This window comes from Salmo salar, chromosome 12 (genome assembly GCF_965601325.2).
Source record: "Salmo salar chromosome 12, fSalSal1, whole genome shotgun sequence".
NCBI classification, from domain to species: domain Eukaryota; kingdom Metazoa; phylum Chordata; class Actinopteri; order Salmoniformes; family Salmonidae; genus Salmo; species Salmo salar.
The window spans coordinates 59981121-60001248 of record NC_138302.1 but is presented as its reverse complement, the minus strand read 5'-3'; the positions used below and the strand labels follow the sequence as shown (position 1 = coordinate 60001248).

At 38.7% G+C, this 20128-nt stretch overlaps 1 long non-coding RNA gene across 1 annotated transcript; it reads left to right on the top strand.

Annotated features, from left to right (window-relative positions):
- The first annotated feature begins 11476 nt into the window (after window positions 1–11476).
- Window positions 11477–15507, top strand: LOC106565500 (uncharacterized). Its single transcript, XR_001319676.3, has 2 exons — window positions 11477–11754; window positions 14762–15507. It is a non-coding gene; the product is annotated as an uncharacterized LOC106565500 (long non-coding RNA).
- Window positions 15508–20128: the final 4621 nt, after the last annotated feature.

Genomic DNA, 20128 nt, shown 5'->3' with positions numbered 1-20128 from the left:
TAGGGTTAGAGGCAGATGCTTGGAGTTTAGAGTGGTAGAAAGTGGCTTTAGCAGCAGAGACAGAACAGGAAAATGTAGAGAGGAGGGAGTGAAAGGATGCCAGGTCCGCAGGGAGGCGAGTTTTCCTACATTTCCGCTCGGCTGCCCGGAGCCCTGTTCTGTGAGCTCGCAGTGAGTCGTCGAGCCACGGAGCAGGAGGGGAGGACCGAGCCGGCCTGGAGGATAGGGGACAGAGGAAATCAAAGGATGCAGAGAGGGAGGAGAGGAGGGTTGAGGAGGCAGAATCAGGAGATAGGTTGGAGAAGGTTTGAGCAGAGGGAAGAGATGATAGGATGGAAGAGGAGAGAGTAGCGGGAGAGAGAGAGCGAAGGTTGGGACGGCGCAATACCATCCGAGTAGGGGCAGTGTGAGAAGTGTTGGATGAGAGCGAGAGGGAAAAGGATACAAGGTAGTGGTCGGAGACTTGGAGGGGAGTTGCAATGAGATTAGTGGAAGAACAGCATCTAGTAAAGATGAGGTCAAGCGTATTGCCTGCCTTGTGAGTAGGGGGGGAAGGTGAGAGGGTGAGGTCAAAAGAGGAGAGGAGTGGAAAGAAGGAGGCAGAGAGGAATGCGTCAAAGGTAGACGTGGGGAGGTTAAAGTCACCCAGAACTGTGAGAGGTGAGCCATCCTCAGGAAAGGAACTTGTCAAGCTCATTGATGAACTCTCCAAGGGAACCTGGAGGGCGATAAACGATAAGGATGTTAAGCTTGAAAGGGCTGGTAACTGTGACAGCATGGAATTTAAATGAGGAGATAGACAGATGGGTCAGGGGAGAAAGAGAGAATGTCCACTTGGGAGAGATGAGGATTCCAGTGCCACCACCCCGCTGGCTCGATGCTCTAGGGGTATGCGAGAACACGTAGGCAGACGAGGAGAGAGCAGTAGGAGTAGCAGTGTTCTCTGTGGTAATCCATGTTTCCGTCAGCGCCAGGAAGTCTAGGGACTGGAGGGTAGCATAGGCTGAGATGAACTCAGCCTTGTTGGCCGCAGACCGGCAGTTCCAGAGGCTGCAGGAGACCTGGAACTCCACGTGGGTCGTGCGCGCTGGGACCACCAGGTTAGAGTGGCAGCGGCCACGCGGTGTGGAGCGTTTGTATGGCCTGTGCAGAGGGGAGAGAACAGGGATAGACAGACACATAGTAGACAAGCTACAGAAGAGGCTACGCTAATGCAAAGGAGATTGGAATGACAAGTGGACTACCCCTGGTCCACTCCAGGAGTCTGAGGTGCGGGAGGTTCCTCCACCCCCTCTGGATATCGAATGCTGTATGCTGTTCGAGCCATACTGGACTCGAGGCGTCGGGCGAGGGGCCTTCAGTACCTCGTGGAGTGGGAGGGGTACGGTTCGGAGGAGAGATGCTGGGTGCCGGTGGAGGATGTTTTGGACCCTTCGTGGCTGCGGGAGTTCCACCGTCTCCATCCGGATCGCCCTGTGCCTCGTCCTCCCGGTCGTCTCCGAGGTCGGTGTCGACGCGCTGCTGGAGCCATGCGTCAAGGGTTGTACTGTCACGTTTTCCGCCGAAGTCGGTCCCTCTCCTTGTTCGGGCGGCGTTCGGCGGTCGACGTCACTGGCCTTCTAGCCATCGCCTATCCACTTTTCATTTTCCATTTGTTTTGTCTTTGTTTTACACACCTGGTTTCAATTCCCCAATTACATGTTCATTATTTAACCCTTTGTTTTCCCCATGGTTTTTGTGAGTGATTGTTTTATTGTAAGTTCGGTCCGATGTTTGTGGGCTTGGTATTACTTCATGTATTTTGATATTTTGAGTAAAGTTCATTGTGTTACTCATCTCTGCTGTCCTGCGCCTGACTTCTGCACCAGCTACACCCAGAACCTTACACAGATGTTTTTTGACTCACTGAATAATGTTCACGTTATCAGTGATATAGAATCTAAACAGTATGATGAACCATTCAAAGTTGAAGAGATTATAGAGTCTATCAAACATCTAAAGAACAATAAATCACCAGGTGTTGATGGAATTACATCAGAATTTTACAAATTATTTTCTGAACTTCCTATTTGAAGTCTTTTTAGAGCGTATTAAAAACAATGTTCTCCCTCTTACAATGAGTTAGGGGTTAATAACACTGCTACCTAAGCCTAAAAAAGAAGTGCTGCTCATCGATAACTTGCGTCCAATTTGTCTTCTTAATAATGACTATAAGATATTAACCTTACTACTTGCAAAAATAATTAAAATAAATCCTAGATGCAATCATTGATGAAACACAGTCTTTATGAGGAACAGACATATTTCTAACAATATCAGACTAGTATTAGACATACTTGACTACTCAGACCTACTAACCGAGGATAGCTTCATATTATTTTTTGATTTTTATAATGCATTTGACACAGTAGAGCATCAGTTCCTCTTCCACTCCCTTGAGAGACTTGGCTTTGGGGATTTTTTCTGTAAGGCTACTCTCTATACAAATGGTTACAGCGCTATCAAATTGAAATATGGCACCTCACCTAGATTTGAGTTAAAGAGAGGAATTAGGCAAGGTTGTCCTATCTCTCCGTACCTGTTTTTATTGATCACCCAACTTCTTACAAATTCTTTAAATGATAGTCTCGTACAAGGTATTTCCATAGCTGGTAAAGAAATTATTATAAGCCAGCTGGCTGACGATACTACAGTCATAGCCAAAAGTTTTGAGAATGACACAAATATTAATTTCCACTAAGTTTGCTGCTTCAGTGTCTTTAGATATTTTTGTCAGATGTTACTATGGAATACTGAAGTATAATTACAAGCATTTCATAAGTGTCAAAGGCTTTCATTGACAATTACATGAAGTTGATGCAAAGAGTCAATATTTGCAGTGTTGACCCTTCTTTTTACAAGACCTCTGCAATCCACCCTGGCATGCTGTCAATTAACTTCTGGGCCATATCCTGACTGATGGCAGCCCATTCTTGCATAATCAATGCTTGGAGTTGGTCAGAATTTTGGCCATGGACCCAAAATATCGATATTTTGTTCCCCGAGCCACTTAGTTATCACTTTTGCCTTATGGCACGGTGCTCCATCATGCGTGGAAAAGGCATTGTTCGTCACCAAATGGTTGGGAGAACATGCTCTCGGAGGATGTGTTGGTACCATTCCTTATTCATGGCTGTGTTCTTAGGCAAAATTGTGAGTGAGCCCACTCCCTTGGCTGAGAAGCAACCCCACACATGAATGGTCTCAGGATGCTTTACTGTTGGCATGACACAGGACTGATGGTAGCACTCACCTTGTCTTCTCCGGACAAGCTTTTTTCCGGATGCCCCAAAAAATCGGAAAGGGGATTCATCAGAGAAAATGACTTTACCCCAGTCCTCAGCAGTACAATCCCTATACCTTTTTGCAGAAAATCAGTCTGTCCCTGATGTTTTTCCTGGAGAGAAGTGGCTTCTTGCTGCCCTTCTTGACACCAGGCCATCCTCCAAAAGTCTTCACCTCACTGTGCATGCAGATGCACTCACACCTGCCTGCTGCCATTCCTGAGCAAGCTCTGTACTGGTGATGCCCCGATCCCGCAGCTGAATCAACTTTAGGAGACGGTCCTAGCACTTGCTGGACTTTCTTGGGCGCCCTGAAGCCTTCTTCACAACAATTGAACCCCTCTTCTTGAAGTTCTTGATGATCCGATAAATGATTGATTTAGGTGTAATCTTACTGGCAGCAAAATCCTTGCCTGTGAAGCCCTTTTTGTGCAAAGCAATGATGACGTCACGTGTTTCCTTGCAGGTAACCATGGTTGACAGAGGAAGAACAATGATTCCAAGCACCACCCTCCATTTGAAGCTTCCAGTCTGTTATTCAAACTCAATCAGCATGACAGAGTGATCTCCAGCCTTGTCCTCGTCAGCACTCACACCTGTGCTAACGAGAGAATCACTGACATGATGTCAGCTGGTCCTTTTGTGGCATGGCTGAAATGCAGTGGAAATGTTTTTGGGGGATTCAGTTCATTTGCATGGCAAAGAGGGACTTTGCAATTAATTGCAATTCATCTGATCACTCTTCATAACATTCTGGAGTATATGCAAATTGCCATCATATAAACTCAGGCAGCAGACTTTGTGAAAATGTATATTTGTGTCATTCTCAAGATTTTTGGCCACAACTGTACACTTTTTCTGAAAGATGCTAACCAAATTCTCATGTCGATCAATGTGATACAATCGTTTTCCAAATCGTCTAGTCTATCTCTTAACATTAATAAATGTGAACTCATGGCTGTCAAAGATTGTGTGACACCTTCATATTATAGTATTCTAGTAAAAGAAGAACTTACATATTTAGGCATAACCATTACAAAGGGTCAGAAGTCTAGAGGCTTACTAAATTTTAACCCTCTTATTAAAAAAAGCCAGAAGAAGCTAAATCAATGGCTATAGGGGGACTTATCTTTAAAAGGAAGAGTCCTAATAACCAAGGCCGAAGTTATCTCTAGACTAACATATGGCACTCTATCTTTATATCTTGACAGTAAAATAAGCAACGAGATAGACCAAATGCTTTTCAACTTTCTGTGGAGAAACCATACCCATTACATTAGGAAAACTGTTGTAATGAACACTTATGAGAATGGTGGGCTGAATTTTCTGGACTTTACTACCTTAAATAATACTTTTAAGATCAATTGGATAAAACAATTCCTAAGAAGACCCACTTATATGTGGAATTTTATTCCTCATCATGTCTTCTCTACTTTTGGTGGCCTTAACTTCATGTTGGTTTGCAATTATAATATTGACAAAGTTCCAGTAAAACTTTCTGCTTTTCATCGGCAGGTTTTCTTGTCATGGTCCTTAATTTATAAGCATAATTTTTCTCCACACAGATATTATATATGGAATAATCGGGATATATTGTATAAAAATACTTCTTTGTTTTTAGAATATTGGTTCCGAAATGATATCCTATTGGTGAGCCAACTGGTAAATGCAGAGGGTCTTTTACTCAGTTATAAGGAATTCTTATCATTTTACCAGGTCCCTGTAACACCTAAAGACTTTGCAATTGTTTTAGATGCCATTCCCTCAGGTGTTGCTTTATTATTCAGGAACGTCAAGACTTGACCCTCAGAGCCTACCTTCAGTTGACCCTGTTGACTCATCAGTAGGAGAGATTTTTTTCTCTTTTAGTCCATTCAACAACGGAGCAATACGAACCTTGTTTCAGCAGGATGTTGTATCTATGACCTTGACCTTATGTATCTATGACCTTGACCATGACCTTATGTCATGCCTTATTGGAATGGATTTATTGATAATATCTGTTGGAAAAAAGTTTGGATGTTGCTACACACATACATACTTGTTAACAAAATTAAGTAAGTTTCCTCTAAAATTATTCATAAATATTATCCTGCCAACCACTATATGAAGAAGTTTAAGGAAAACATCAACTCAAATTGCTCCTTTTGTAATGACCACCCAGAAACAGTGTTGCATCTTTTTTGGCATTGTATTCATGTAAGAAAACTGTGGCAAGACATCAGTAGATTTATAATTGAACACATTTATGAAGATCTTACACTATTGTGGAGAGATGTACTGCTTGGATTCTTTACTTACGATAGAAATAAGCTGAAACATTTTTATGTAATTAATTTCATTATTCTTTTGGCCAAATTTCATATTCACAAATGTAAATTTACAAACAAAACACCACATTTTCTTACCTTACAAAAAGAAATTGAACTGTATTTTAAGACAATTAAATACTCTACTAACGAAAAAGCTGTTAGAATAATAAGTGTATGTATGTCCCTTAAGGGCCTTGTGTAATGTGATATTGTACCCCCTAGCCCCACCCCCAGCCCCGCCCCCTATCCCCCCTAGCCCAATTGTCCTTTGAATATTATTTATATATACTTGTGTTCCCACATGTACTTCCTGTATTGATTTGTTGTTAATAAAAATAATAATAAAAAAAGGACTGACTAAACACAAATGCTTTGTTTGTAAATTATGTCTGAGTGTTTGAGTGCGCTCCAGGCTATCCGTAAATTTAAAAAACAAGAACATTGTGCAGTCTGGTTTGCTTAATGTAAGGAATTTGAAATGATTTACTTTTACTTTTGATACTTAAGTATATTTAAAACCAAATACTTTTAGACTTTTACTCAAGTAGTCTTTTACTGGGTGACTTCCACTTTTACTTGAGTCATTTTCTGTAAAGGTATCTTTACTTTTACTCAAGTGCAAAATATGTGTATGTGACCAATACGATTTGATTTGAGTTTGATAATTGGGTCGTTTTACCACCACTACGTGTTTCTACCTTTGACCTTAGCTAGCCAACGTCACCATGACATCACCTACAAGTGTGTCACAGAGTTTCTAAACCCAGAGACAAAAAAATAAAAAAATATATATGGATCTTTTCTTAGACAATGTAGCAAAGATTGCTAAGAAGATAGATAATGATTTCAGGGATTTTTGTGATGAGTTATTTGAAATTGAGATAAAAGACTGTATTAAAAACCTTAAGGACAATAGGTCCCCTGGAAATGATGGTTTAATAAGCGAGTTTTATAAAGCATTGTTAAAGGAATTTTATATCTTGATGATAACAATCAATAATCAATTCGCCTTGACTAATGCCCAAGGTTTGTAAGACAATGGGTTAAAATAATTAGGCAAGGACTCAGCTTTCTGCAAAAGGTTTCTGTAGCTTTATTCATGAGAACGTTCTGAGGTCAGGATAACAAAACAGTCATTTTATAGTTCTTGCTTACTTACGCACATGCATTTACACACAAACTGTTGGTGACCTGCAACCCCCATTGACTTCTCACGCTGTTTATCATATTCTAGCTCAGCCTGTTCCTTTCCTTCAAGGTTAGGAAGTCTTGAAGTTTTACTCCCTTTACCATCTGTTTCTGTAGCTCTCTATACTAATTGCATACACACACATTTCTTTCCCTCTCCAGTGGTTCCTGGACTTTCTGGAACTAATCAGACCAATCGATCACTACATTGATCATTACATTGATTATTCATTAACCATGCTGTATGACTAATAATTCATCATGGTTTATTGATTCATTTACCTTTATTAGATCATTCTCTTATCAAGCATTCAATGATAAATTGATTCCTTTTATTCTTGCTATGTTTCAAGAATCAATAGAAAAAGGGGAGTTACCGGCTTCCTTAAAGCAAGGTGTAATTACTTTGATTCCCAAACCTAATAAGAATACTCTTTATATAGACAACTGGAGACCCATTAGCCTGTTGAATAATGATGGGAAATTATTTGCCCTTGTATTTGCTAAGAGGCTGAAACAAGGCTTGCATCATATAATTGACAATCTGGTTTAATGCATGGTTGACACATTAGTAATAACATCAGGTTGATCTTAGATATGATTGACTATAATGGCCTCATCCTTGATGATAGTTTTCTTATGCTTGTTGATTTTTATAAAGTTTTAGACACTGTAGAACATGAGTTTCTGTTCAAAGCAATACGTTTTTTGGGGTTTGGTGACTTTTTTTTAAAGCAGTCCAAACTTTATATAGTGGTTGTACTAGCTCTGTAAAATTAGCTCACGGGACATCCCAAAGATTTTATATTGGCCGTGGCATTAGGCAGGGCTGCCCATTTAGTCCATTTTTATTTTTATTGGTTACTCAAATTGTGGCTCTTTATATCAAGAAAGGGAATTTTCAAGGTGTTTCAGCACTTGGCAAGGAATTTAAACTTTGTCAACTGGTTGATGATACCACCATATTTTTAAGAGACAGGAATGAGGTTTCTAAAGCAGTTTCCTGTATTGAAGACTTTTCCTTAGTTTTGGATTTGAAAATTAATATCAATAAGTCAGTCTTATTTCCACTCAAGCATTGTGTTTTACAAGAAGTATATGGTATCCCAATTAAAGAGAAGGTTACTTATCTTGGAATTGTTATATGCAAGGATGAAAAACAAAGGAGTGAATTGAACTATAACCCCATTATTGAGAAAACAAAGAAGAAATGTAACCTCTGGTTGATGAGAGATATTTCGTTATACGGTCGGGTTTTATTATCCAAAGCTGAAGGGTTATCCAGATCGGTTTATGTCTCGTTATCACTTGACTTACCCCCTAAAATTGTAAAGGACTTAGATAAGATTCTTTATAATTTTATTTGGAGGAACAAGCCTCATTATCTACAAAAATATATTCTCACTAATACCCAAGAACAAGGAGGTCTTGAGGTTTTAGATTTCAATGCTCTAAATAATACTTTAAAAATAAATTGGATTCTGAAGTATGTTAAGAACCAGAACAGTATTTGGAATGTCTCCCCTAAGTATTTATTTGACTCTGTTGGTGGTTTAGAATTTTTGCTTCGATGTAATTTTGATATTGATAAAATCCCAGTAAAGTTGGCCAAATTCCATAAGCAGGCAATTTTAGTTTGTATGTTAGCGCATAAACACAATTTTTCCCCTCACAGATACTTTTTATGGAACAACAAAGATATACGATTTAAAAATAAGTCTCTTTTCGTAACTGGTTTGAGAATAAAATTATTTTGGTTGGTCAGTTACTGAATAAGGATGGATATCTACTCTCATATTGGGAATTTCTTGATAAGTTTAAAATTTCAATAACCCCGAAAGAATATGCTATTATTTTTGATGCGATTCCAAGGGGGGTTGTATCTCTTTTAAATTCCTCTGTGGTTGATGTAACATAGATTTACATGAAAATATATTCATTGGCAATATTAACATCAAAGATAAATGTAGTAATAAACAGATTAGGAATATTGTTTGTGATACTGCAATTCCCTCAGCAAGATTATTTTGGTCATATATCTATGGTGATATACAATGGGGAAAAGCATGGAAAATTGCTAACAAATATTGTATCAGTAACAAAGTAAAGGAAGTTTCATTTAAAATGTTACATAGAATTTATCCTGTGAAACATGTTTTGGAAAGATTCAAGCTGAATATTGAATATAACTGTGATTTCTGTGTAATGGAGAAGGAGACCATTTTTCTTTTTTTTTGCCTGTATTTACAGTAGAATGTTTTGGATTGATATACAGAATTTTGTTACAAAAAAATAGGACCGGTTGTACTACTTAATGGTTTTCATATAATGATTTATTTCAGAAATTCTGACATAGATAAAGATATTATATATAATTCAACTGCTAATTATACTAGGTAAATTTCATATTCACAAATGCAAATGGTCTAATTCAAAACCGAACTTTTTTCACTTTATAAATGAGTTCAAACAATATGGCACCACTTTAACTAAAATGAAAAACAAAAAGGCAATTAAAACTTGTTGTATTATTCATGAATATGATTTGTTTGTTTAGGATTCCTGGCAATGTAAATAGTTTGTTTGAATGCATGTTTGCATGTGACTATTCCTCTTTTGTTTGTTGATATTTGTTAATAAAAAAAAGAAAGAAAAAAGAAAGAAAAAAACAGAGGCGCAACATCGCGAGACATCCGGGAACGCTTGCTAAGCAGACAAAGCAGACCATTCTTCCATAGTTGTTAATTTTCTCGAAATCTAAAGGCACAACCTAGATTCGAGCCCATGTCTTAAGTAGTTGAACATGTTATTACTGCAACCTCGGTAAAGTGACATACTGAAACGACTTTATATTGGGGTGCCTTTGATTTGACGGCATACACGTACGAATTTTGGCACGTGACGACCGTTAGACCCGAAAATATGTTTCTGCGCATGAGCTACGTTTAGCTAAAGTCTTCACGGTATCGCATACAAGCGTGATCGGGGATTTATATTGGATAAGCAGTTTCTGCCTGTCTTCATATTGTAATGTCTTTGACTACTGTCTTTGCTGCCACCTAAATTGTGGGCCATCCTGAAAATACAGATTTTTGTATATGAAAATGAAATGTTTTTATGATTACTGTGAAATGTGTTGGTACTTTCAATCAATATTTTAACAATGTCTGCGCAGGCAAATTTGCGAATTGCTAAACTTGGAACCAATCACAACTTCCGTACATATCCCTCGTTATGAAGGCAGCCAATGGTCTGCTTCGAATATTAAAAACGTCCTCCGCTGTCAGTGAGGGATTTCGATTAATGCCGCCCGGGCGCCGTGAGGCGTATTTAGCAGCGGCTGAGTTGATTGCATTCGATTTGGAACCGGACTACCTCCCGGGCGTGAGCCAGGTGCCCCGTTCAAAGCCCACGGCAAGGTCGGCTCAAAACAAAAGTGACGTAGTTTCGCACGTGTAGTAATTAGTAGGATTATCGACATGTTTACATACTAGTCGGAACTAGGATATTCGGAAATGTCCGACTTTCTGATTAGTTTAATGCGGCATAACTACACCAGTGGAGTCTGCTGAGGGGAGGACGGAACAGAACAAATGGAATGACATCAAATCATGTTTTTAATGTATTTGATGCCATTCCACTGATTCCACTCCAGCCATGACCATGAGCCGGGCCTCCCCAATTAAGGTGCCACCATCGTCCTGTGAACTACACTGAACAAAAATATAAATGCAACATGTAAAGTGTTTCATAGTTGAAATAAAAAATCCCAGAAATGTTCCATACACACAAAAATCTTATTTCTCTAAAATGTTGTGCACAAATATGTTTACATCCCTGTCAGTGAGCATTTCTCCTTTGCCAAGATAATCCATCAAACTGCCAGGTGTTGCACATCAATATGCTGATTAAACGGCATGATCATTACACAGGTGCAACTTGTGCTGGGGACAATAAAATGTGCAGTTTTGTTCACAACACAATGCCTCAGATTTTGAGGGAGTGTATAATTGGCATGCTGACTGCAGGAATGTCCACCAGAGCTGTTGCCATAGAATTGAATGTTCATTTCTTTACTATAAGCCGCGTTCAACGTCATTTCACAGAATTTGGCAGTACATCCAACTGGCCTCACAACCGCAGACCACGTGTATGGCATTGTTTGGGAGAGCGGTTTGCTGACATCAACATTGTGAACAGAGTGCCCCATGGTGGCGGTGGGGTTATGCTATGGGCAGTCATAAGCTACGGACAACGAACATAATTCAATTTTATTGACGGCAATTCGAATACAGTGACGAGATCCCTGTACCCATTGCGTTTTAAGGCATTTGTGACCAACAGATGCATATCTATATTACCATTCATGTGAAATCCATAGCTTAGGGCCTAATTAATTATTTCAATTGACTGATTTACTCATATCAACTGTAACTCAGTAAAATCTTTGAAATTGTTGCGTTTATATTTTTGTTCACTATACAACCAGTTAGCAAGTCGAAAATGCCAGAGTTTCCTATAGTTCCCGAATAGCACTTGAAAGCAGCATCTCTGTTTCCCCATGCAAAAGGAATTACTTTTGATAAAAATAAAAAATAAACTTTATCTGCCTTCCCAATGAAAACTAGTAAGAACATTTAAACATTTATTAATGGAAAAAGGACGTGTTTTTTATGGACGATGCAGCATACTGCTTTGTTGACAAAATGACCGAGCAGCGCAGATTACGGTTCGATTTGAGATGGGCGCGCCTCCCTCCCCGATTCGCCCGATCGTAACAGGCCAACGCCGATGCCCAGCGGCTCAGCATAATCGAATTCTTTCAGTGTAACTAACGCTAGTTCCAAAGACTAAAATAAGATAAATATCTCGTTTCGAGTGCACTTGAAAAATGTAGCATGCAATATGAATGGTCTTGATCGTATGCAGAGGTAACTCCGTTGACCATTTATCTAATGTATTGAAAGATAGCCAATGTTACAGTTGACTAGTCTAGCCAGCTAGTGTTTATTAACTATCTCTTTCAGTGAATTCAATTTCGAGTCATGTTTTGCCACGATTTGCTCATTTCAAGTAACTAGCTGCAGGTTTAAAGAAACATTCAATCATATAATTTTCATAGAAACCCAAATAAAAGCATGTGTGTTTCATAGCCTATGCTAGAATGGAGGTTTAAAGGTCCCGAATCATGTTTTTCATCAAATTGGATGATATTTGGATGAAACCAGTTCAAAGTAGGGTGACCCAAGTTTGAAAAATGACTGTAGCTGGTACATTGATAAAGCTTGATCATAAAGTTACTGGTCCCCTCCCCGTGTCAAACACTTGGATTCAGGAAGCAGGCATTACCAAGGATTTACTTCCGCTATTATGCAACGTCACATAAAGCCAGACATTTTATACACCAATGGTAGCATCTTATCATCTTAACTAAGTTAAATATGTACGGCCTTAAAACCGTCATCACATGTGCGCCTATGCCTTGCTTTGGCTTTGTTTACATCTGCTCAAGCAGAATGTATGACCAAACATATCGGTACCCTTTCATCCAGTGGTGTAGTGGAGGGTATACGCAGGTATACCCACCTTTTACGCAGGTATACACAGGTATACCCACAGTATACTCACTTTTTTGGGGGGCATTGTGTATACTCACTTTTTAATTTCCAGGATTCGTATCAAAGTAGTGTAGTGGAGGTACCAAGTATTCATTAATAAGGCTGATGGAACAGATCAGAATGTTTAGCTTAAAATGTTGATAAACTATTATTTCTTCACATTTTAAACGCATCAATGTGCACGCGGCGGTAGGTCTACACGCAAACGTTCCAAAATGCAATTTCCGGGAAAACAATGTTCTAAAATGGGCACCAAACATGCAAGCGGTTTCATGGACAGAGATGGAAATATCAGTTACAAATGTTGAAGTCAGGGGAGATCTAAAGATCCAACAACTGTCACGGGTTGCTTATATGACTAGGATAATGGCTTTGGATGCTAGACAATGAAATAAAGTTGATTTGAAAACCAATAAAACAGGAACACGCATATGAGGAAGTCTTTATAAAATAAAACGGTTCTATGGTGGGATTTTGGCTATAGGTTACCTTGAAACAAGGTAAGACATGCCTCATAATATGAAGTAAAACATCCAGGTTTCATGTAATTCAGGAACATGAAAAAATATAGTGATGCTAATGATAGGCCTAACCATTTTCTGGTAGCTGGAAAAGCTTTTCCCCAAACCTTCTCAATTAAATGTTAACTAGCTACAAAGTACCCTATGCCTACCTGGCAGAATTATACTGTATTATGATTATTTGCATCAATCCAGTGGCTATTTGTTTTGAAAACTCCATCTCATGTGCACTACAGAAACACCACTACCAAACAACAGTGCTAGGTGCCTGACCAGTTGAATTTAAGGCCAACTAGACAAAAAAATCAGACCTCAGACCAGACCTCAAAAGTGGTATCCTGATGTGCTATTGTTTGTAGACTTAAAACATCACACTTAGTTGTTTTTCTATTTTTTAAAAAGCGTGACTTTGAGAGTGAAAACCTGGAGAAAATCTGAAACCTGTGAATTTATTACAAAATTTACGTTCACATTTTAGTCATTTAGCAGACACTGTTATGGGCTCCTGAGTGGCGCAGCGGTCTAAGGCACTGCATCTCAGTGCTAGAGGCGTCATGACAGACCCTGGTTCGATTCCAGGCTGTATCACAACTGGCCGTGATTGGGAGTCCCATAGGGTGGCGCACAATTGGTCCAGCATTGTTAGGGTTTGGCTGGGGTAGGCTGTCATTGTAAATAAGAATTTGTTGTTAACTGACTTGCCTAGTTAAATAAATACAAATATCCAGTGACTTGCAGTTAGTACATTCATCTTAACATAGCCAGGTGGGACAACCACGCCATAGCAAGTACATTTTTCCTCAATAAAGTAGCTATCAGCAAAGTCAAAGGTAGTAAGAGGGAAAAGTGTTACTGTTTTTATTTTACTCTTTGAAGAGGTAGGGTTTCACAAGTTTTCTGAAGATGGGCAGGGACTCTGCTGTCCTAGCTTCAGGGGGAAGCTGGTTCCTCCATTGTGGTGCCAGGACAGAGAAGAGCTTGGTCTGAGCTGAGCGGGAGGGCCAAGAGACCAGAGGTGGCAGAACGGAGTATTCGGGTGGGGTGTAGGGTTTGAGCAGAGTCTGAAGGTAGGGAGGGGCAGTTCCTCTTGCTGCTCCGTAGGGGGCAAACGTTAGACAACTTGCACAGTACAGCTTCGGTTTGCCTGACTGTGAAAGACCAATATGGGATTTATCATTTAAGGTCATTCAGAGTCTATGTCACTGTATGTCATATAATTTTCCCCCACAGGGCAAGCTTTTTACCAGCATACAGGCAAAAGGACACTGTTGTGACTGGAGGCAATAGTGTAAAATTAACCTTATACTATTTTCAGAAGAATGAAGGGGGATTATTATTTCACTTTCCATTTCCTTTTGTCTTTCCACTATCATCAAGCTGTAATGATTGACATTTTAGAAAATTCAACATCTTTATATGCACAGCTTCCTAGGCAACCACTGCAGCAGGAATGCAGTGATATAAAAGCAGCTTTCCCAAGGCAAAGAAGAAGGAATATGCTGTGAAGACTGTGAAGACAGACCCAACATACTGTCATAGTTATTCATTTCAAATCTGCATCAATTGAGCATTCCAGGCACACAAAAACAAAAAATACAAATATTGAAAAGTTTCACAAAAAAGTACACAACTAAATATTGCATATTTCAAATTGAGTACTTAAAAAACACCAGAAAACACATTGTAGAATGAGATCCCTACATCATCGAATTGATAGCATCATAATCAGAACAGTAAATAAAAGGAAATTAAATTCACTACCCATTTAACAAACATTTCCCTTTTCAAAAACATTACAGGCTACGTAGACAGGCTCCTTGATCACCTCTTCAACGAGGTCACCCTTGATCCAACGTCGTATGTGGGGAAGCTGTGCGAGCTGACCATCCCAGGACCCCTGTCTGCTCAGTGTGAGAGGCCTTACAAGAAGGATGCCACATCTGGATTTGTTTCCCGCGTCAATCTTGAGGGTGACTGAAACCAAGTGGACGACTGAATCCTGCTTGATTGAAGCGGGGTACATGGGTCCCCCTCCTCTCCTGCTCCCCTCCCCATCAATCTCTGTAGATGGTTGCATTCCCTAAAGCCTAAGTAATTCACTTTTACGTGATATGACATCACAGTTTGTTACTTTGTATTGTTATTCATCTAGCATTCCGATGGGAGATGAGTGTTACAAATTGTACAAATCAATGGGTCCTGCACACTGTAGGATGGCCAGGTGCCTATATTATGCTTATGGCTCTAATTCTTAAAAAATCAAATCACCACAGAAGGTTGGTGGCACCTTAATTGGGGGGGACAGGCTCGTGGTAATTGTTGGAGAGGAATAAGTGGAATAGTATAAAATACATCCAACACATGGTTTCCATGTGTTTGATACCATTCCATTCGTTCCATTCCAGCCATTATTATGAGCTGTCCTCAGCAGCCTCCTGTGTGTCTCACCATTATTTCTCATGAGTGTTCATGTTGATCAATATTTTGGCTTTGCTGGTGTATTGTAAATTATAAAATAAATGTCTGATCAATACATACAGTACAATTCTGAACATATGATCATTTATAATGCTAATGAAGAGGCACCAAGAAATTGTTTTCATTTACATTCCCTTAAGTAATAGAAATACATTTAATTTGTATAGCTTTTCATTACAGAGCTATCTCAAAGCTCTACCGAGGAAAAAATAAAACATACAATAAAAATAACATAGTATATGTTATGATTTCCTAATTGTTGTGGCTAATGTTAAATAAGTGGCTAGGTGGCTAGGTACAAAAGTATCTATATCCACAGTAAAACGAGTCTTATATCGACATAACCTGAAAGGCCGCTCAGCAAGGAAGAAGCCACTGCTCCAAAACCGCCATAAAAAAAGCCAGACTACGGTTTGCAACTACACATGGGGACAAAGATCGCACTTTTTGGAGAATTGACCTTGGGTCTGATGAAACAAAAATAGAACTGTTTGGCCATAATGACCATTGTTATGTTTGGAGGAAAAAGGGGGAGGCTTGCAAGCCGAAGAACACCATCCCAATTGTGAAGCACGGGGGTGGCAGCATCATGTTGTGGGTGTGCTTTGCTGCAGGAGGGACTGGTGCACTTCACAAAAAAGATGGCATCGTGAGGTAGGAAAATTATGTGGATATATTGAAGCAACATCTCAAGACATCAGTCAGGAAGGTAAAGCTTGGTCGCAAATGGGTCTTCCAAATGGACAATGACCCCAAGCATACTTCCAAAGTTGTAGCAAAATGGCGTAAGGACAACAAAGTCAAGGTATTGGAGTGGCCATCACAAAGCCCTGACCTCAATCCTATAGAAAATGTGTGTGCAGAACTGCAAAAGTGTGTGTGAGCAAGGAGGCCTACAAACCTGACTCAGTTACACCAGCTCTGTCAGGAGGAATGGGCCAAAATTCACCCAACTTATTGTGGGAAGCTTGTGGAAGGCTACCCAAAATGTTTGACCCAAGTTAAACAATTTAAAGGCATGCTACCAAATAGTAATTGAGTGTATGTAAACTTCTGACCCACTGGGAATGTGATGAAAGAAGTAAAAGCTGAAATAAATAATTCTCTCTACTATTATTCTGACATTTCACATTCTTAAAATAAAGTGGTGATCCTAACTGACCTAAAACAGTGAATTTTTACTAGGATTAAATGTCAGGAATTGTGAAAAACTGAGTTTAAATGTATTTGGCTAAGGTGTAGGTAAACTTCCGACTGTACGTTTTACAAATTCTTAACATACTGTACGAATTGCAATTCATAACATTTTGTACGAATTGCAATTCATAGCATATCATTCGACATGGATGATGGACATCCACAAATGAATACATACCATACGAAATGTAACATATCATGCTAAATGGAGTGTCCCGGATTTACATTTACTATGTTACCCCTGAATCCAGGTTGGAATGACATGAGACCCATTGTTTACCTTATCGTCAATGACATGTGGCCATTGGTTACCTTGTTACCTGGCAACGACCACAAGGGCGTTTCAAAGAGCTGTCAGTCAAGGCGAGCTCATGAATATAAGCTCCCCACCCACTCAGCCTGTTCTTTCAGGCTTCCTGATAATTAACAATGAAATTGTAAACATCACCCATAGTATAGCGTACAAATATTATGGGTGATGTTTTGGTCATTCAAAGGCTATTTTTACTTAGGAAATATGATGACTGTGCGGGACCTTTAAAAATGACCACTGCGTATGCATATTAGCCAATACATATGGCATAACCTACACATATAGCATACCTCGCAATGCAATATTCTCCAAAAACAGTTGTACAATGTGCTCTGCAATAAGATAACCAGAGTTTGATTTCTTAACAAGATACTTTCTCAGAAAGCAGCTGCCCAATACCATGGAGGGCATGCATAATCTTGGATGTGTTGGAATATAAAGTATGGAGAATGATAAAGAGCCTGTAAGATCATAGAAAAAGCAGTTGGGAAATAAATGTTTCAGTTTCAAATACTAAATGTTTAGTGAGTGAGTATATTTAGGTGGTTTAAATTCTCAACTTTCCTACTAACCTTCTAAAAGTTGATGGTGCCAAAATCTTGCCAATCCATTTATTATTCTATTATGACTGAGTGTGAGACATCCCATGTGAAAAATGCATATATTTAAATATGCTTAAATCATACTTCATTAATATATTTAAGTAAGTCTGTGATAAATATACTTAAGTAAATTTAAAATGATAAAACATTTTTAAATATACTTAATGCATTTAATGTAAATTTCATTCGTATTTTATTAGCATTTAAGTATATTAAATACATTTTAAATTATATAAATGGGGACACTTTTTTTGTACTTAAGTATATTCTTAGTATATTAGATAAAGAGCAAAATAAATATACTTTGAAAACACCTTAAGTGCAATTTATGTACAGTGGCAAGAAAAAGTATGTGAACCCCTTGGAATTACCTGGATTTCTGCATAAATTAGACATACAATTTGATCTGATATTCATCTTAGTCACAACAATAGACAAACACAGTGTGCTTAAATTAATAACACACAAATGATTGTATTTTTCTTTTCTATATCGAATACATCATTTAAACATTCACAGTGTAGGTTGGAAAAAATAGTACCCGCAAAACACCAGTCTCACCGTTAACAGTGAAAAGGCAACTCCGGGATGCTGGCCTTCTAGGCAGACTTGCAAAGAAAAAGCCATATCTCAGACTGGCCAATAAAAAGAAAAGATTAAGATGGGCAAAAGAACACAGACACTGGACAGAGGAACTCTGCCTAGAAGGCCAGCATCCCAGAGTCACCTCTTCTGTTGACGTTGAGACTGGTGTTTTGCTGGTACTATTTAATGAAGCTGCCAGTTGAGGACTTGTGAGGTGTCTGTTTCTCACACTAGACACTCTAATGTACTTGTCCTCTTGCTCAGTTGTGCACCAGGGCCTCCCACTCCTCTTTCTATTCTTGCTAGAGACAATTTGCGCTGTTCTGTACTGTTCTCTTCTGTTTTGTAGTACACAGCGTTGTACGAGATCTTCAGTTTCTTAGCAATTGCTCGCATGGAATAGCCTTCATTTCTCAGAACAAGAATAGACTGATGAGTTTCAGAAGAAAGCTCTTTGTGTCTGGTCATTTTGAGCCTGTAATCGAACCCACAAATGCTGATGCTTCAGATACTCAACTAGTCTAAAGAAGGCCAGTTTTATTGCTTCCTTAATCAGAAAAACAGTTTTCAGCTATGCTAACATAATTGCAAAAGGGTTTTCTAATGATCAATTAGCCTTTTAAAATGATAAACTTGGATTAGATAACACAACGTGCCATTGGAACACAGGAGTGATGGTTGCTGATAATGGGCCTCTGTAAGCTTATGTAGATATTCCATAAAAAATCAACTGTTTCCAGCTACAGTAGTCATTTACAACATTAACAATGTCTACACTGTATTTCTGATCAATTTGATGTTATTTTAATGGACAAAATTGCTTTTCTTTCAAGAACAAGGACATTTCTAAGTGACCCCAAACTTTTGAATGGTAGTGTTGCGTAAGTATTTGAATGGTAGTCGTTGCGTAAGTATTCAGAGTCAATACATGTTAGAAACACCATTGGCAGTGATTACAGCGGTTAGTATTCTTGGGTAAGCCTCTATGAGCTTTAGCCCATTACTAGCCCATTATTCTTTTCATAATTCTTCAAGCTCTGTCAAGATGTGCGGATCATGGCTAGACAGCAATTTTCAAGTCTTGCCATAGATTTCCAAGCAGATTTCAAAACTGTAACTTGGCCACTCTGGAACATTCATTGTCTTCTTGGTAAGCAACCAGTGTAGATGGATAGTAATTAAAAAATCATGCCAACCCGTATTGTTTCACACAGAGTGAGCATCTAACATATTATGTGATTTGTTAAGCCAAATTTTACTCATGAACTCATTTAGGCTTGCCTAACCAAAGGGGCCGTAAATGTATGCAATGACTATATTTTAGTTATCTAATTTTTATTGATCCCCCCCCCCCAAAAAAATAAAAAAGTATTCCACTTTGACATTATAGTATTTTGAGTAAATTGTTGACATTGTTTGAAATTACAATGAAATACATTTTAACCCCACTTTGTAACACAATAAAATGTGAAGAAATCCAAGGGGTATGAATACCTTTGCAAGGCACTGTATACTTATAGTGTACTTTATCACCCACAGAGTTTCATAAAAAAATAAACAGTACCAGTCAAAAGTTTGGACACACCTACTCATCCAAGGGTTTTTCTTTATTTTTACTATTTTCTACATTGTAGAATAATAGTGAAGACATCAAAACTATGTAATAACACATATGGAATCATGTAGTCATGAAGCTTGCTTAGATAATGCCAAGAGTGTGCAAAGCTGTCATCAAGGCAAAGGGTGGCTACTTTGAAGAATCTCAAATCTAAAATATATTTTGATTTGTTTAACACTTTTTTGGTTACTACATGATTCCATATCTGTTATTTCATAGTTGTGATGTCTTCACTATTATTCTACAATGTAGAAAATAGTCAAAATAAAGAAAAACCCTTGAATGAGTAGGTGTGTCCAAACGTTTGACTGGTACTGTATAAATTATTTAACTATTAAAACAACTCCATGTGTATTTTGAATGAAAATACTAA